The following is a 20269-nucleotide window of genomic DNA, read 5'->3' on the forward strand; positions in this document are numbered from 1 at the left end:
CATACATGGCTACACTCCATACAAATACTTTCAGAAATGACTTCCTCACACTTAAATCAAGACTGGATGTTAACAAATTTCTCTTCTTCAGAAACGCTTTCCTTGCCATTGCCAGTCTACATTTTAAATCCTCTCTACTTCGACCATCATCAATTATTTTGCTCCCCAAATAGCAAAACTCCTTTACTACTTTAAGCGTCTCACTTCCTAATCTAATTCCCTCAGCATCACCCGATTTAATTCGACTTCATTCCATTATCCTCGTTTTGCTTTTGTTGATGTTCATCTTATATCCTCCTTTCAAGACACTGTCCATTCCACTCAACTGCTCTTCCAAGTACGTCGCTGTCTCTGACAGAATTACAATGTCATCGGCGAACCTCAAAGTTTTTATTTCTTCTCCATGGATTTTAATTCCTACTCCGAATTTTTCTTTTGTTTCCTTTCCTGCTTTCTCAATATACAGATTGAATAACATCAGAGATAGGCTACAAACCTGCCTCACTCCCTTCCCAACCACTGCTTCCCTTTCATGCCCCTCGACTCTTGTAACTGCCATCTGCTTTCTGTACAAATTGTAAATAGCCTTTCGCTCCCTGTATTTTACCCCCTGCTACCTTCAGAATTAGAAAGAGAGTACCCCAGTCAACATTGTCAAAAGCTTTCTCTAAGTCTACAAATGCTAGAAACGCAGGTTTGCCTTTCCTTAATCTATTTTCCAAGACAAGTTTTAGGGTCAGTATTGCCTTACGTGTTCCAACATTCTATGGAATCCAAACTGATCCTCGCCTAGGTCGGATTCTACCAGTTTTTCCATTCGTCTGTAAAGAATTCGTGTTAGTATTTTGCAGCTGTGGCTTATTAAACTGATAGTTCAGTAATTTTCACATCTGTCAACACCTGCTTTCTTTGGGACTGGAATTATTATACTCTTCTTGAAGTCTGAGGGTAATTCACCTGTCTTATACATCTTGCTCACCAGATGGTAGTTGTGTCAGGGCTGGCTCTCCCAAGGCTATCAGTAGTTCTAACGGAATGTTGTCTACTCCCGGAGCCTTGTTTCGGCTTAACTCTTTCAGTGCTCTGTCAAACTCTTCACGCAGTATCACATCTCCCATTTCATCTTCATCTACATCCTCTTCCATTTCCATAATACTGTCCTCAAGTACATCGCCCTTGCATAGACCCTCTATTACTCCTTCCACCTTTCAGCTTTCCCTTCTTTGCTTAGAATTGGGTTTCCATCTGAGCTCTTGATATTCATACAAGTGGTTCTCTTTTCTCCAAAGGTCTCTTTAATTTTCCTGTAGGCAGTATCTATCTTACCCCTAGTGAGATAAGCCTCCATATCCTTACATTTATCCTCTAGCCATCCCTGCTTAGCCATTTTGCACTTCCTATAAATCTCATTTTTGAGACATTTGTATTCCTTTTTGCCTGCTTCATTTACTGCAGTTTTATATTTTCTCCTTTCATCAATTAAATTCAATTTTTCTTCTGTTACTCAAGGTTTTCTACCAGCCCTCGTCTTTTTACCTACTTGATCCTCTGCTGCCTTCACTACTTCATCCCTCAGAGCTACCCATTCTTCTTCTACTGTATTTCTTTCCCCCAGTCTTGTCCATTGTTCCCTTATTCTCTCCCTGAAACTCTGTACAACCTCTGGTTTAGGCAGTTTATCCAGGTCCCATCTCCTTAAATTCCCACCTTTTTGCAGTTTCTTCAGTTTTAATCTACAGTTCATAACCAATAGATTGTGGTCAGAGTCCACATCTGCCCCTGGAAATGTCTTACAATTTAAATTCTGGTTCCTAAATCTCTGTCTTACCATTATATAATCTATCTGAAACCTGTCAGTATCTCCAGGCTTCTTCCATGTATACAACCTTCTTTTATGATTTTTGAACCAATTGTTAGCTATGCTTAAAAAGCTATGCTCTGTGCAAAATCCTACCAGGCGGCTTCCTCTTTCATTTTTTACCCCCAATCCATATTCACCTACTACGTTTCCTTCTCTCCCTTTTCCTACTACCGAATTCCAGTCACCCATGACTATTAAATTTTCGTCTCCCTTCACTATCTGGATAATTTCTTTGATTTCATCATACATTTCTTCAATTTCTTCCTCATCTGCAGAGCTAGTTGGTATATAAACTTGTACTACTGTAGTAGGTGTGTGCTTCATATCTATCTTGGTCACAATAATGCATTCACTATGCTGTTTGTAGTAGCTTACCCACACTCGTATTTTTTTTATTCATTATTAAACCTACTCCTGCAGTACCCCTATTTGATTTTCTATTTATAACCCTGTATTCACCTGACCAAAAGTCTTGTTCCTCCTGCCACCGAACTTCACTAATTCCCACTATATATCTAACCTTAACCTATCATTTCCCTTTTTAAATTTTCTAACCTACCTGCCCGATTAAGGGATCTGACATTCCACACTCCTATCCGTAGAACATCAGTTTTCTTTCTCCTGATAACAACGTCCTCGAGTAAGCCCCGCCCGGAGATCCGAATGGGGGACTATTTTACCTACAGAATATTTTACCCAAGAGCACACCATCATCATTTAACCATACAGTAAAGCTGCATGCCCTAAGGATAAATGTCGGCTGTAGTTTCCCCTTGCTTTCAGCCGTTTGCAGTACCACTACAGCAAGGCCGTTTTGGTTAGTGTTACAAGGCCAGATCAGTCAATCATCCAGACTGTTGCCCCTGCAACTACTGAAAAGGCTGCTGTCCCTCTTCAGGAACCACACATTTGTCTGGCTTCTCAACAGATACCTCTCCGTTGTGGTTGCACCTACGGTACGGCTATCTGTATCGCTGAGGCATGCAAGCCTCCCCACCAAAGGCAACGTCCACGGTTCATGGCGGAACCTATAATGCTACATAAATGAAATAATCCTATTCAGTGTACTTTTGTTGCAAAACTGAGTCAAACTGAAGAATCTTCCACACTGGATTGCCCCAAAAAGGAAGTAAAGACATAATCTTCATCTGGAAATATTTAATATCGGACTGTAGTAAGACTGGTAACTGGCCTCTCCATTATGCCAGGGAAGAGTTAGGTTTCAATAATACTAAGAGAATGGTATGTGGTACAGGTGCCTTACGAGACTGAACTGACGGAACATAGAAAAATTTCGAAGAAGGGCAGCTCATTTTGGGTTATAACAAATTTCCATATGTTCTCTTTGATAGTGGAATGAATGAGAAGTAGTCAAAGTGGTTCTATGAAGAGAGGAAGAGCCTCATCCAGGTGTAGGTCGCAGTAGGGGGCAGCAGACATCTAACAAAGAAACTCAGTTTAGTTTGGTACCAAAAGAGAGTAGGAAGAAAACGGTCTTGCTACTACGTAGTAGCCACTGGAAAGGTGTAGGCTAGATGGTACAGGACAAATTAGGAACAGGGTACCCGGTCATAAGTACTGTGAAGCCGAGTGCTAGCCTTAGACAGGTGACAGAGGACACGGGGAATTTGTGCAAAGGTTTCAGCAAAAAGGACTGTATTATTGTAGTAGGTGGGGCAGGGAACAGCCTGGATAAGAATAGTCATCAGTAGTTATTTTGCTCCCTAAGTACCAAAACTCATTTACTACTTAAAGTGTCTCATTTCCTATAAATTCCCTCAGCATCACCTGATTTAATTCGATTACATTCCATTATCCTTGTTTTGCTTTTGTTGATGTTCATGTAATATCCTCCTTTCAATACGCTGTCCATTCCGTTCAACTGCTCTTCCAGGTCCTTTGCTGTCTCTGACAGAATTACAATGTCATTGGCAAACCTCAAAGTTTTTATTTCTTCTCCCTGGTTTTGAATTCTACTCCAAATTTTTCTTTTGTGTCTTTTGCTTCTTGCTCAATATACAGATTGAGTAACATTGGGGATAGGTTACAACCCTGTCCCACTCCCATCTCAATCACTGCTTGCCTTTCGTGCCCCTTGACTCTTAGAACTGCCATTTGGTTTCTGTAGAAATTTTAAGTAGCCTTTTGCTCCCTGTATTTTATCGGTGCCACCTGCAGAATTTGAAAGGGAGTATTCTAGTCAACATTGTAAAAAGATATCTCTAAGTCTACAAATGCTAAAAATGCAGATTTGCCTTTCCTTACCCTGTCTTCTAAGATAGGTCGTAGGGTCAGTATTCCCTTGCATGTTCCAACATTTCTACGGAATCCCACTTGATCTTTCCTGATGTCTGCTACTACCAGTTTTTCAATTTGTTTATAAAGAATTCATGTTAGTATTTTGCAACTGTGATTTATTAAACTGATAGTTCAGTAATTTTCAAACCTTCCAACACCTGCTTCCTTTGGGATTGGAATTATTATACTCTTCTTGAAGTCTGAGGGTATTTCGCCTGTCTCATACATCTTGCCCACCACATGGAAGAGAGTTGTCACAGCTGGCTCACCCAAGGCTATTAGTAGCTCTAATGGAGTATCGTCTACTCCCGGGTCCTTCTTTCGACTTGTGTCTTTCAGTGCTCTGTCAAATTCTTTCCACAGTATCACATCTACGTCCTCTTCCATTTCCATAATCTCGCCCTCAGCAACTGGTTTTCCATCTGAGCTCTTGATATTCATATAGGTGGTTCTCTTTTCTCCAAAGGCCTCTTTAATTTTCCTGTAGGCAGTATCTATCTTACCCCTACTGATATATGCTTTACATCCTTACATTTGTCCTCTAGCCATCCCTGCTTTCCTGCCTGAATTTAATTGATAAAAATACAGTAAATGAGGCAGGCAAAAAAGGAATACAAACATTTCAAAAATGAGATCGACAGGAAGGTTAGGTAATGTCATCAAAATATTACAGGTTTGAGTAATAAGGTGAAAGAGCTTCCTGTCTGGAAAATTTACAGAACTCTGAAAAGAGACATCCTGTGTCTGAGCAACACATAACCACAGGGCTGGATACATTACATATAAAAGATTACACTCTAGCAGCTAACTCAAGCAGAACTAATATGGAAAAAGGATGCATTGTTACATATATTAAGACAGAACACAAAGTTCAAAAACATTGAGACAATTGCATTTTGTAGTCATCAGCACATCAAGTGTGTGCTTGTGAATTAATACCGAAAAATAGTTCACTTTTAATTATAACTGTATATAAATCCCAAATGAGAAACTTTGAACTATTTATGAGGAATCTGGATTCCTTACTGTGATATCTGTCATACAGCAGCAAGAAGTCATTAGTCTGTGGTGACTTCAATGCAGGCTTTCTAAAGTATTCTGATAGGAAAAATGATTTGGAGACCTTATTCATATCCTACAATTTTATCTCTGTAATTAACTTTCCAACATAGGTGGAAATTGAAATTGTGGTAAGTCACTATGGGACCAAGCTGCTGAGGTCATCAGTCCCTAGGCTTACACACTACTAATCTAACTTACAACTTACACTAAGGACAACACACACACCCATGCTCGAGGGAAGACTCGAACCTCCAACGGGTGGGGGTGGGGGAACCACGGAACTGTGGCTAGGCACCTCAGACCACGTGCCTACCCCGCACTGCCCAAAATAGGCGGATAAAGACAGTAGGACTATCTGATAATGTTTTCTTTGGTGAAGCTCCAAGCACATGGTTGGTCAGTTGATTTGGGGGAGGGGACCAAACAGTGAGGTCATTGGTCCCATCGGATTAGGGAAGAGCAGGGGACAGTTGCCTCGACAGCAGAAACAATGGCTATAGTGACCTCGTCCACCGCCAAATCAATGTCACCACAAAGTGGAGCAATGGCCATAGTAGCAGAGGTGTAGGCTGCCCAATCAGCTCCACAAAGAGACCATCATGGCAACTGGTCAGGTGGTTGGGATTGAAGAAGAGAAACCAGGATAGGAAAGTGGTCGCTACCACAGAGGTTGTCGTGGACCCTCCAACTGAGGTATGGAAGAAAACCTGGGCTACTAAGAGAGAGGTCAATGGCCAAGTATGTGCCACGAGTCAAGCTAAAATATGTGGGAGCACCAGTGTTAAGGAGGCAAATGTCCTGCTGTGCCAAGAGAGCCTCAACGTTCCTACCCTGGCCCGAGATCTGGGCCCCACCCGATAAAGGGTGGTGGGCATTAAAGTCCCCCAAAAGGAGGAATGGCAGGGGGAGCTGGGCGGACAAGGCAGCTGGGTCAGCAAGAGGGACAACCTCATCCGGTGGAAGGTAGAGGGAACAGATGGTAATCTCCATTCCTGCCCGGATTCTAACAGCCACAGCCTCGAGAGCCGTGTGAAGTGGCACTGGAGCACTAGGAACAGTGGCAAGAATGTGAACACAGACACCGCCAGACACCCTGTCGTATTTACGCGGTTCTTATAGTAGCCCCGGTAGCCACAGACGGAGGGGGTCCGCCGGACAGGAAACCAGGTTTCCTGTAGGGCCAAACAAGTGGCAGGGAAGCGGCACAAAAGCTGTTTCAACTCAGCAAGGTGGTGGAAAAAACCACAGCCATTCCATTGAAGGATAATGGTATCCGACTGTGAGGACATGAAAGAACCTGGAGGGTGGGGGTGAGGGGGGATAGGTCACACCTTAGAAGCGCCCGCCACCACCGATTGCGAAGTAGCCTGATCAACTTCCATAGGAGCTGTGGGTCGAGCAACATCTAGCTCCTGAGTGGACGCTAGATGCTCCACATCATCTTCATCTGCAGTGGTGAACTCCTTTTCTGTCTCTATGTCCTTCTCCTTTTGCTTTTTCTTCTTTTTGGTAAGGTCCCGTTTTTCCCTCAGGCTGGCTGGGCTTTTCCAACCCAGTCTCATGGCCCGAGGAAGACCTGGAAGCCCTACGGCCCTCAGGTGGTGGCTTTTTCAGCCACTGGCCGACACCTGGAGGGGCAGTAACTGTGGAAGGGAGGGCACCAAGCAATCCCTTCTGCACGAGGGGAACCGGAGAAGGCGGGCACTTCTCCGGTTCAGAGGTGGGGACGAAAGTCCCCAAAGAAGGAGGGGTTGTTACTCCCGATGGTGAAAACAGGGGGCCAACGGAAGAGGGTGTTCCCCCAACTATCAAGTGGGCAGGAATAGATGGCCGGGCTGGAGGGCCCACAAAAAGCAGCTGAGCTTGAAGGCTCATCGCCAGGGGTGGCGACATCAAAGCTGCTGCAGCATACAGCAATGAAATGCGCACAGGGTGAAGTCGATCGTACTTGTGTTTAGCCTCCGTGTAAGTGAGCCTGTCCAAGATCTTATACTCCTAAATCTTCCATTCTTTTTGATAAACCACGCAGTCTGATGAGCAAGGTGAATGTTTCAGTCCGCAGTTGACAAAAACAGGGGGCGGCGAACACGGGATGTCCACAATCTCGACAGGTAGGGTTGGCGTCACATCTCTATGACATATGCCCAAACCCCCAGCACTTAAAGCAGCGCACGGGAGGAGGGACGTACAGCTTAACATCACATCGATATATCATCACCTTGACCTTCTTGGGCAGGGCGTCACCCTTGAAAGCCAAGATGACGTCGCCGGTGGTGACCCTACTATCTTTAGGTCCCCTGAAGACACGTCGTACAAAATGGACACCGCGGCGTTCCAGATTTGCACGGAGCTCGTCGTTAGACTGCAACAACAGATCACAATGAAAAATAAGTCCCTGAACCATATTGAGGCTCTTATGAGGTGTGATGGAGACAGCAACATCACCGAGCTTGTCACAAGCAAGCGAAGCCCGTGACTGTGTTGGGGATGCTGTCTGTATGAGGACTGCTCCAGACCTCATTTTAGACATGCCCTCAACTTCTCCAAACTTGTCCTCCGAGTTTTCCACAAAAAACTGAGGCTTTGTGGTCAGAAATGAGTCCCCATCTGTTCGGCTGCAAACCAGAAATCGAGGAGAATACGTCTCACCAGGTAATTTAGACCGCCGTTCCTCCCCTGGTGTGGGCAGGGAAGGGAACAAGTGGGGGTCATACTGTAAAGCATTGGACTTTCCTTTCTTAGAGACTCGTGCTTGCGCACTATTCGGATTTTGTTCCATGGTGGTCCCACGAGCAGCTAAGGAAAGGAATGTCCACCCAGACAGAGACCCGCTTGCCTGGTTAAGCCTAATATAACCAGGGTGTGGCAGGTTCCCCAGAGGTCACCCACTAGCCACTGCTCTACCTCAACAGCCATGCGTCTCCTCGGCGCGCAGCACACCTTAAGATTGAGGGTTTTTTTATTATTTATTTACTTATTTATTTATTTATTTTATAGGTGTTTATATCATCCTCACGACCCAGGCAGTTAAGCCACGATCCCTGGGCTCTGTACCGTACAACGTTCCACAGTTGCGCCTTACGGTGGTCGTTTAAGCACGCTCAGAGCTTACGGTATCGAGGACTGGTGGCGCTTCCCTGTCCCCAGCTCAGGGACCCCGGGGTCGCCAATCCCGTACCCAGCAACTAAATGCTGAGCCCCCTGAGGGTCTTAGGAACTGTAAACATTGACATCTGGTATCCTCAGCAAATCACAGTTTGGGTTTCAGATGGGTTGCTCTACTGAGACTGCCATTTGCAGGTTCACTCGCCAGATTTTACCTGCATTAAACAATAGAGTAGTGCCAGTTGGTATTTTCTGTGACCTAAGGCACTGGCCTGTGTGACTAACAGTCTTCTCCCAAATAAAATAAAGTTTTATGGGGTCGATGGCATAACCAACAAAACAATGTTATATCTAATCAAAAGAATGCAGCAGTTGTACTTAGTAATTCAAGCAACACAGTCCAGACACACAATTCTAATTGGGAAGAAATCACATGTGGGGTTCCCCCAGACTTAATATAGGTCCAATACTGTTCCTCATATGCGTAAATAATCTTCGGTCTAATATACAACAAGCAAAATTAGTTCATTCTGCATGTGACAGGAGTATTGTAATCAATCCATGCAAACATATTGAAACAAAACAAATGGCAAACAGAGTTTTTAAAACAATCTATTTTTAAAAAACACAAAATATTCAGTTTTGCACATCTAGGGACACTACACCAATGATAAGTGTAACACATGGTGAGAAACTAATAAACAGGGTGCAAATTTCAAAGTTATTACGTGTCCATACTGACGAGAATTTAAGTTGAAAAAAGCACATTTTGGAACTCCTAAACAACTTAGTTCAGCCACATTTGCACTAAGAATAATTGCATATCTTGATGGAAGACAAATCAGTGAGTTGCCATATTGCATATTTTTATTCAATAATGTAATGTGGAATAATGTTCTGCGGTAACTCATCTTTAAGAAAGAAAATGTTCGTTGCTCAAAATCATGCTGTAAGAATAAATAATATGTGGTGCTCATCTGCGATCATCTTGTAGATATTTGTTTAAGGAGTTGAGCATTCTGACTACTGCTTCACAGTATATTTATTCCCTCATGAAGTACACCGTAAATAATCCACGGCAGTTCTAAAGGAGCAATGATATACAACATTGCAATACCAGAAGGAAGAATGATATCTGTTACTCTCCATTAAGGTTGTCTTAAGCATAAACAATTTACAATTTGTACAGAAACCAAATGGCAGTTATAAGAGTTGAGGGGCATGAAAGGGAAGCAGTGGTTGGGAAGGGAGTGAGACAGCGTTGTAGCCTCTCCCCGATGTTATTCAATTTGTATATTGAGCAAGCAGTGAAGGAAACAAAAGAAAAATTCGGAGTAGGTATCAAAATCCATGGAGAAGAAATAAAAACTTTGAGGTTCGCCGATGACATTGTAATTCTGTCAGAGACAGCAAAGGAACTTGGAAGAGCAGTTGAACGGAATGGATAGTGTCTTGAAAGGAGGATATAAGATGAACATCAACAAAAGCAAAACGAGGGTAACTGAATGTAGTCTAATTAAGTCGAGTGATGCTGAGGGAACTAGATTAGGAAATGAGACACTTAAAGTAGTAAAGGAGTTTTGCTATTTGGCGAGAAAAATAACTGATGATGGTCGAAGTAGAGAGGATATAAAATGTAGACTGGCAATGGCAAGGAAAGCGTTTCTGAAGAAGAGAAATTTGTTAAAATAGAGTATAGATTTAAGTGTCAGAACATCGTTTCTGGAAGTATTTGTATCGAGTCTAGCCATGTATGGAAGTGAAACATGGACGATAAATAGCTTAGACAAGAAGAGAACAGAAGCTTTCGAAATGTGGTGCTACAGAAGAGTGCTGAAGATTAGATGGGTAGATCACATAACTAATGAGGAGGTATTTAATAGAATTTGGGAGAAGAGTAGCTTGTGGCACAACTTGACTAGAAGAAGGGATCGGTTGGTAGGACACCTTCTGAGACATCGAGGGATCACCAATTTAGTATTGGAGGGCAGCGTGGAGGGTAAAAATCGTAGAGGGAGACCAAGAGATGAATACACCAAGCAGATTCAGAAGGGTGTAGGTTGGAGTAGGTACTGGGAGATGAAGAAGATTGCACAGGATAGAGTAGCACGGAGAGCTGCATCACAAACCAGTCTCAGGACTGAAGACCACCACCACAACAACAACAAGCATAAACACTTACCAAGTGATAGAAAATGTCTGACAGTAAAATTTGAAAACAAATTGAGAAAGATTTTCCTTGTATTCCGTAGAAGAATTTCTATTACTGTAATGTGTAAATGGTGGTGGGTAGGAATTAACAACTCACATCTGCATATCTTTCTTAAGAAATAAATAAATAAAAATCCTTTAGCAATGTTTAGCATGTAATCATATGTACAAATTAATTTGTGACTAGAATGTAAAATGGCTCATTCCATATCACCATGATTCATCACTCAAAATGATCCATGGAACATGACACTAAATAACTAAAGCCTCTGCCAAGCGCTAAGGACATAATGACCCAGTTCATACTCCAGCACTTATTCCACATTTTAAAAGTCAATTTCATTGCGAAAAAAGTGTAAAAAGCTTCAGGTTTCATAAAAAGAAGTTAATGTGAATTACTTTCAACAAAGCATATTCTGGAAAGCAGCTACCAGCAATGAGGTCAACTTCAGCTGTCTGACCACAAAACCACATTCGCAGTTTCTGTTCATATAATAATCACAATTTATTGAAAGCTCCAGCAAGATTGTAGATTCATTCTTACTGTATGGACGTCACATTTAAATAAATTGGAAACATCACTAGCATCACATAACATTGTCAGTAATTTGTGATAAATAGGGTGTTTAATCACTTCTTTCAACACAGAATAGAGGCTTTTGAAATGTGGTGCTACAGAAGAATGTGAGTTGTGGTGGCTTCTGTGAAGGCATGCATGAGATCCTACTGGCACTAATTATGCACGCATTCCATCAGTTCTGGCCCTCTTGTTTCATCCTTCCTGGGTTGTGTGTTCCCTCTGGGGCTGTGTGGTAGTGAGTGGTGTGTGGCACACAGAGCTGGATGGGGTGTGCCGGAGTACTGGGCGTCCTGGCGACTGCGGTGAGTTGAAACCATTGACCGTTGGTTTGTAGGGGACCATATTTTCCTGCAGCGTTGACTGTCAAGTTTGGCGGGCAAGGAGTGACTCCTGGTTATGATGTGCATCACTAAACTGTGGTGTGCTAAATACGTCAAGATACTACTGGACAACTTTGTTATGCAGGAAGGCAGTATCATCTGGCACCTACCTGAATCTATTTGCATCTTTGGTTTTTATTTACAATTATGTATGAAGAGTGTTCAGTAAGTACTGTACTTAAGAGCTGTTAATTCTGCCATGGTGTGAGCTGGCCAGGAATCCTGTTCCTTTATGCCTTTCAGCGACACTTTTTCAGCTGTGTGCATCAATCTGGACGTTTCTGTAAGCACCAAGCTAGTATTTTGCAATCTGTAATCTGATACTTGAAATAATTGAGTATTTGATATTACTGATAGTAATTTCTGTTTGTTGTAGGCCTGATGGCCTTTTCTGGGGCGGGTTACTGTATTTGGCCTGTAACTAAAGATAAGTGTGTTCAGCCTAAAGGTATACACATGTGGGTTGTGTGTGTGTGTGTGTGTGTGTGTGTGTGTGTGTGTGTGTGTTATTTATTAGTTTTATATACACTTCTACACATTGATCTTGCCAAAAGCTGAGAAGCGATTCTTCCTAGTGTTTTAGTTCTCTGGGGCACTCTGGGATGCTCTCTGGGAGAGTTTTTGATCTATTTTGTTTAGTATTTGTTTATTTATTTCTCACCTTTTAATTGCTTTTAATTTTTTTTTTTTTTTATTTTATTGGTCATTATAAAGTTGCGAAGCATCCTTATCTATCTCGTGAATTTTTTTTTTATAGTCTACCTCTAATTTGACCTTAATTTCTTATCTTTTAGATCTCTAAATTAATTATTTATTAATTATAATATGTCTGTGGGTTGCAGGGGTTCCGACCCCTGGGGAGGTGGGTGGGTGTATATGCATGGCTGTGTTGACTTAGCAGCTGCAGCTACATACAGTGCCAGAGCCTACGTAGTTCGCCTGGCTGCCGCTAGAGCTCGGAGGATCGCGCTATAGTTTTAACTATGCGCGATCCGCTGGCAAAAGGGTCTTTTCCGGTTGCCATGTTGGATTATCAGTGCGTTACTTCCTGCCGCGCCCAGTTAGCAGCTACTTATCTGCATGAAGTGTGACGTATGGCGCTGCTCTTATCAGTACAAAGCGCTTGTGTGTGTGTGTGTGTGTGTGTGTGTGTGTGTGTGTGTGTGTGTACACTATCTTACTCCACATTGAGGAGTCCTTCAGGTTACAAGTGTACACTTTAACAGGTCACCTGACTTTGGTGCATATCCAAATTACAGTGTATATTAGTCCATAAGAGACCCCAGTGGAGGTATATCACGATTTATTTAATCTTGTTTGAATTATTATGTAATTATTTTTTTTAAATGACCTTGTACATTGTTTCTTGTTATTGCTAGGTAGGTTGACTTAATGTTTATGAGTGGGGCACACGAATACTGAAGTTTTAATAGTCGGTTTCCCTGAAAATAATCTTTAATTGGCCATTTAAGTATTTCTGTGTTTGTAAATTTCTATTAAATTTGTTTGCTGTTTGGATTATCTTGACAGCTTAGTATTGGCAGTTTGGCAGTTGTTGACATGTTGCTGTTCTGCTGGTCTGGGGAGGGGGAGTTTTCCTTCTGGTTCAGCGGTTTCCTGGTCATCATGTGAGGCCTAGGTGTTGACGGGTCACACATGCTTCCGCGGCTCTTCTGTACAGTTTGTTTGAAGTTTATTGTCATTCTTTTGGTCTTGTTAGTTTAAGTACTTAAGGGGGAAACCACATTAGGAGAGTAAACAAAATCCAATTTTTATTGCATGAATTGTTAGCTTAACTATCCAAGAAAACACTGTCTTTTCAAGGGGGAATTCACATTTGTTTAGATTTTATGAGCACAGAACTGAGCGCAAGACATGAAAAAATCAATTATGGCGACATACTATCATATTATTTCTAAGGATGAAAATCCTCGACATGATTACTGCCCAGAGAGAGAAAACAGCTGGTGCTAGTGGCAGAAACGAACAGCCCTTGGAATGGAACATTACCTGCACCATACTCCATTGCACCCCCATGTACAGAAGGATATTCTTCCAATATATGGAGATTTATGAACAGATGAATTACAAGAGAGATGTTTAGGTGGCCACACACAAAATGCGAATAGAAGTTTGAATTCCATTATTTGGCGATTAGCTCCTAAACACTTGCACTCCAGACTAAAAGTCGTTGAATTGGCATCGTATTTAGCAGTGGGCTTTTTCAGTGAAAGAAATTAATCAATTCTGATGGTCACGAAGGGGGGGCAGGAATTGTAGCAGGCACACAAAGCTTCAATTATGACGAACAAATGGATAACCAGCGCACCTAGCGGCAAAATTGACGTAGTTCATTTGAATCTAAGGGAAGTCGGAAAGCACTGCTGTAAGCACAAAACAAAGGAAGAAGGATTGCTATATGGTGCTGGAAGCGCAGATTGATCAGTAAGCATTTTACATTATTGTTAATGTTGTGGCGTAGCAAGACAGCCACGGCACGGAAGTAGCCGAAAGGCACGCGTTAACTCACGCAGGCTAGAGATAGGTCTGAAACAGGATAAGTAACGAATGCTATAAAGAAAAGTACGTAGCTCCTGGAATACTTAACTTTAATCCATCCTTGTGGTACATCGTTCTTGAGACATGCTTCATACGATAACTATCAATTGCTATGGCGCCTTACTAGGTCGTAGCCATTGACTTAGCTGAAGGCTATTCTAACTATCTGCTCTGCAAATGAGCGAGGCTTCGTCAGTGTGCATCGCTAGCTACGTCGTCCGTACAACTGGGGTGAGTGCTAGTGCGTCTCTCTAGACCTGCCGTGTGGTGGCGCTCGGTCTGCTATCACAGAAAGTGGCGACACGCGGGTCCGACATGCACTAATGGACCGCGGCCGATTTAAAGCTACCACCTAGCAAGTGTGGTGTCTGGCAGTGACACCACAGTTAACTTCCTTGAATTTCTAGTTTTCGAGAATTTATTTTTCAAACGTGTTTATCTCTAAATGACATTTTTTTCACATTTGCGTGCAGTCAAAATTGATAGTACGAGTCTTTATTAAATTACAAATTATATGAACCAACTTGTGAGATGATATCATGATTTTCAGGATATTTTTCTTTGCATAATTAGAGAAAAAAATTGTGAAAATCTAAGTAAATTGTTCTAACGTCTGCAAAATTTTTAATTTTCATCTTTTTCCACCTGCATTGAGGTTCATATTCTTAGAAAATAAATTATTAATGTAAAATCGAAACCTTTTTGATTTTGAATGGCCACCTGCATGTACAATTATACTCACAACCTTCAGCAGACATCACAGCATAACTTATTTTTGGCTGAAATTATTCAAAAAAAAAATTCACACAAATTGTTTGAAATATGAAAGAAATGATGTCAAATTTGATCAAATTCTAATTAACTCTTCCCATCCAAAAAATCAATGTCAAACAGCCTCCTACTGTGGTTTCCCCCTTAACAGGCTTGTGGCTTACCAGTGAAGTACTACTGTTTCCTTGGGTTTTTATACATGGGTAGCATTTGACTACATTGGCCGCATCTCATCTATATGACAGCAGAGTAATCAGTGGAGATGTATGCATTTTAATGTCTTATTTAAAGTTTGTTGAACTTATATTCAACGCCTGTTGTGGGTTTCGCCCACAATTGTGATGCTAATCACACCAACAGAGTGCCCTCACCGGTTTATTTAATCAGTTAACTGTTTGTATTCAGGCAGCCACTGTATTACACAGTTGACATGTTCTTCGAGTACCATTTGTAATTTTATGTACAATGCAAATGTCCTTGTGCATTGTGATATTAATTTAAAAACCTTAACTATTTGTACATATCTGGCAAGAGTATTAGTGTTAGTTGCCTTATGACAGACTTGTTACTGAATAAAAATATTTGTTTGGCGATGATAAAGGACACACCAAGATGACCCATCCTTCCACATGTTTCCAATAAATTAATCCCCATCCTTGTCCTGGGTCTCAGAATGCTGAAGATTAGATGGGTAGATCACATAGCTGATGAGGACGTACTGAATAGAATTGGGTAGAAGAGAAATTTATGGCACAACCTGACTAGAAGAACAGATCAGTTGGTACGACACATTCTGAGGCATCAAGAGATCACCAATTTAGCACTGGAGGAAGGGTGGGGTAAAAATTGTAGAGGGAGACCAAGAGATAAATACACTAAGCAGATTCAGAAGAATATAGGTTACAATAGTTACTCAGTGATGAACATGGGCCCAGAAACATGTACTTTCTACGGGGTCCTCTGGACCAATCCAGTGGTCCTGAAATCTTTAAGCCAGATGTTTGCACACTCTGTGATGAAAGTGTGCTGGTGGGCCATCATGCATGAGCCACATTTGTATTTGTTGCTGCAGTGGCACAGCCTCCAGCAAGGTAGGCAATGCATTAATGAGAAAGTCCATGTAATGCATCGCAGTTAACTTCTGTGGTTCCAAGTATGGCCCCATTAATCTATCGCCTAGTATGCCTGCCCATAAGTTGATTGAGAAGCTGTGTTGATGTCCTCTTTCCTGAATTTCTTGGATCTGCAGTACATTTCTGCAACAGCCACTGACATAACAGCTGTCTGATATGATCATTCTCTGGCCTTAGGGCTGAATGCACTGTAGTACAGCAACTGTTCACGAAGTAACTGTTTAGTGGTAAAAATCTTACAGTCAACCTTATCAAATGTGGAAAAATAGGAAAGAATAAATAACATTTCATTTGAAATGGTTTCTAACCATTTGCAGGAATTAATTCATTGCTTTTGTTGGAGTCTTGGCGTGAGCACGAATATACCTCTGTCTTTCAGGACAATGAAAAGACTGTTGACATATCTCAGATTCCACCTGGAACAACCAATGTGACTCTCAATAAGGAATTTTTCTGACTGTGGAAAGTATTTCTAAGGCAACTGTTGGACAATATAATTTCTGATATCTCCATGACACTTTAGGTTTATCAGTACTGTATTCTTAAATTTCAGTCATTCATGCATTATCAGTCTGCACTAACACATTTTATAAATTGCTTTAAGTATGCTCCATATAGAGCACACTAAGCAGACCAACAGCCAGGACCATTTCTTACTCCATCGCAATTCTGTCTTTATAAAGCTGGTAATTACTGCGACAAGCCTGAAAGCATTAAGTTTTCTTTCCTCAATGTCTCTGGGGGGGGGAAAGAAAGGCGGCGCAGAGAAGTTTTGGAGAGACTTTTAATAAAGAAAAGGAGAGAAGTTTTGGAAAGACCTTTCATTTGCAGCAACATATACGCTGCATATTTTCGTATTACGAAAGTATAAATTCGAGTTGCACCAAACACAGTGCGTTAGTTTCCGGAGCGTTGAAACCGAGGTTGCGATGTCCTTTTGTAAGCAAGTCATATCTCAAGCCATGAGATCTCGCCAGCCGACAATTGCAGCTATTCAGAGCATAGGACACGTGTTATAGTCAGCCAATAGCAAGATCACTGGTTAAATAGCGCAAACATGCAAGAGGAAAAGTTAACTGTTTACATTAATGTACACAGTACCGTATATCTACAAGAAAAGCTAAGCTTTCATATATAATATTAGTCTCTAAGATTAACATGCTACAACAGAAGCTAAGCTTTCACATGTAATATTGATCTTTTTTTGCGCGTGTTATACTTTAAGATACATCACACAAACGTGCCAGTAAATTTAAAATTATGACATAAATGTCTTGGTTCGAAATTCTTGTAAGTGGCTGGTCCTCAAACTGTTCAGTTTTGAACGCTCTGTGATTTAGATATCCATCCCACTTTCTCTCACGTAACATAATTCATCTTGCGTAAAAAGAAAATTACATAGAAAGTAACGCTTTTCTAACCACCGTTCGCAATACTATCCGGAGACTGTTAGAAATAGGTTCGATTTACCAGTTGCGAGAGAGCGCCAGAAAACAAGTATTATTGTGCGTGTGCAACTGCAGTGGTGTAGCAAGCCTGTATGTTCATGTGTATAAAGCACTAAGAGAGCTTAGATTACACCATAAAATAAACGGGGCATCAGTGGATACTCTAAAGAGCATCGGAATTTCGTAAACCATACTAAAATGTATAATTCGGCTTGAAGTGCAAATTGGCTTTTCCAGATTCACAAGAAGTAGGTCCCGTCTGATATTAGGCTTTTCAATGTGGTTTTTGGGATGTAAATTTTCTTGGAGCACCAGTACTCTACGATCTCATTTTTGCTTCCTTATTATGACAAAATGCCATATATGGCAGATGATAACGTGCACTTGAAATTCAGCGAACAGTTGGAACTAGCCAATACTGTAGAATCAAACACTTCGTTTCAAATAAAATCATTGCCTCAGTGGAAAGATTAATAAAGCCACATTTCTTTAGCAAACTTGCAAAAATAACTTCACTGTTCTGCAAGGCAATTAATGCTTGACTGCTACTAACTTGGAAATAAAATAAAATCAGAAAACTGAAATTAGTAATATATTTTTGCCCTCCGTAATTATGTGAATGCATTTTAATTCACTTCATAGCTCTCGGCTACAGAAATCCGTTTTGTTTTCATTTGACGTGGGAGCTGTACATGAAGAGAAGCAGCGAAATCACTTAACGTAAACACGGGTCACGTGAAGGTTAACCCCCTCCCCACTACAACTCAGACAGCTCTGTGCAAGCGTGATCTGGCAGCTATGACGTGCGAGAAAAATTTTTCTCGTTTGCATATGGCTGCTTGCTGCTACTACCGATACAGCTAACAGCCAAACTTTAAGTAGCGGGAGAAGCTACTGCTTATACGCAAGTTAAATGCGCATGCGCAACAGACCGCTGGCAATTGGTCAAACGAACCTAATGTGAAGAGTTGTGATGTCATGCTCATAGCAAGCAGTTTATTGTTACGGAGAATTACAGTCTGCGCCCTACGGCCTTTGACATATGTTTGCTATTTGCAGAAGCTTGTGCGTGCACGGTGTTTTGTTGCTGTAAATTGCACATTTCCTTTGGCACTAAACTTTTATTTTTTCCTCTAGTTTATATTTTATTGCTGCAGTATTATTCTCCAGTAGCAGGATACAATAACATTCTTTGTTAGAGAATCAATTCTGCTGTCAAAATTACAAAAATTTAACTGAAAGCTAAAACAATGAAAAATTCCCGGAGTTCCGAAAAATTCGCGGGTTTATCCCGGTTTTCTCCCGGATGAAAAAATTCCCGGGTTTTTCCCGGATTTCCCGGGTCATTTACACCCTGCAGCAGTTTTAAATAATACTTTTTTAAAAAATATTTGCAGTGCATTTCTTTCACTGTATATTACCTCCGTAAAAATTTCAGGATGGGTCCCTTGTGAGAGCTGCCTCTGACCCATACATTTAATTTATGTAGTCATCTTACCCCTAAACAAACCATACTCGCACCCATAGTCACTGCAGACTCCTGTGTGTTGATGCAACAAGAGAACATCTCCAAGTATGGACAGACACTCTCCGGAAGTATTAATCTCATTGTGAAGTAAAGGATACAGAATAATTCACAGAAATGGTGAAAAATATATATCAATTCAACTGCCCAGTGAAGTCAGCACAACATCTGATGATTGAATCTGTCTACTATTTGTTGGGGAGTTGTGATAATATCACAGGGGGCGGAAACAGCCTTTTTAAATAGTGTTAGTTCCATTATTTTCAGCAGCTAATTGGAGTCCAGCCTAATAAAAAATATGTGCAACAGATGAACACAGTTTCCCCATGAAAACCTGTGGCAACAGATAAACATAAGGATTCTGACAAAAATAGTGTAAAAATACATTTGTCACCACAAGTACATTGTAACAGAAATGATCAGTGATAAAGAACAATGAAGTATGACAGAAATAGAAATACTGCAACTACATAGTTATCTGAATGTATTCAGAGAGGGTGAGGGTAGAAGTCACACATTCAAACACATGCTGGGTAAGAACACACTGTAACAGGTTTTTCTTCTTGGTATGGGTGTTGCTGAAATACTGGGCATTATTTGTTATATATTTAAGTTATGATAAATGTAAAGAGAGCTGCATTACAGACTATCAAGTAAGCACCGAGCATTGCTAACAAAGGAACAATATTGCAATGAAGCTGTTGCAGTTAAATTATAAACCTCACATGAATGAAATAGCTACATCTGATGCTGGAAAATTCTGAGTGTCTGATTTACTCTCTTATAAGAGAAGGTTTTTTCTCAAATTCGCCATTCAAAAACTATGGGGCTGTCTGATATTCACATATTAAACTAATGCTACAAAGGTCAACATTTTTACATTGATTAACAGATTGATATAGGGGTCAGCTTACACTTACTGATGAAGCTTGGGCTATTTGGGTCCCGAGCAGATTTAGTTTGAAGAATTGAGAAGGGCAGGTACGGCAAACTCATGCTCAAACGGGCTTGAGATTTCCTGATATGCCGAAGCACTCTATACGGTATTGCCTTTGCTCAAACAGTCACATAACATTTGACTCTTGTGTTGCAGGAGCAAGGGATATGTGAGAAAGTATGGACTAGCAACGATGACGATCTATTGCTCTGCTTAAAACTGGAAAATTTTGTGAAACACAAGAAATAGAATTTAATGCTATCATTTTACAAATTACTGTTGTATTTCAATAAGTTTGCTGTAAGATTTCTCAAACTTGTATGGAAACCATATAGAAACATTCATGGTGCTTTTTAAGTAAAGTTAACATTGAAAGGCAAACATGTTGTCCTCAAAAAA

The 20269-nt window shown here is 41.1% G+C and overlaps 1 protein-coding gene across 2 annotated transcripts in view; it reads right to left on the reverse strand.

Moving 5' to 3' along the window:
- LOC124612410 (nuclear pore complex protein Nup155) overlaps window positions 1-20269 on the reverse strand; it is a 254444-nt gene that overhangs the window by 207592 nt on the left and 26583 nt on the right. The gene's annotated exons all lie outside the window — the stretch shown is intronic.

The sequence above is a fragment of the Schistocerca americana genome, chromosome 4 (assembly GCF_021461395.2).
Source record: "Schistocerca americana isolate TAMUIC-IGC-003095 chromosome 4, iqSchAmer2.1, whole genome shotgun sequence".
NCBI classification, from domain to species: domain Eukaryota; kingdom Metazoa; phylum Arthropoda; class Insecta; order Orthoptera; family Acrididae; genus Schistocerca; species Schistocerca americana.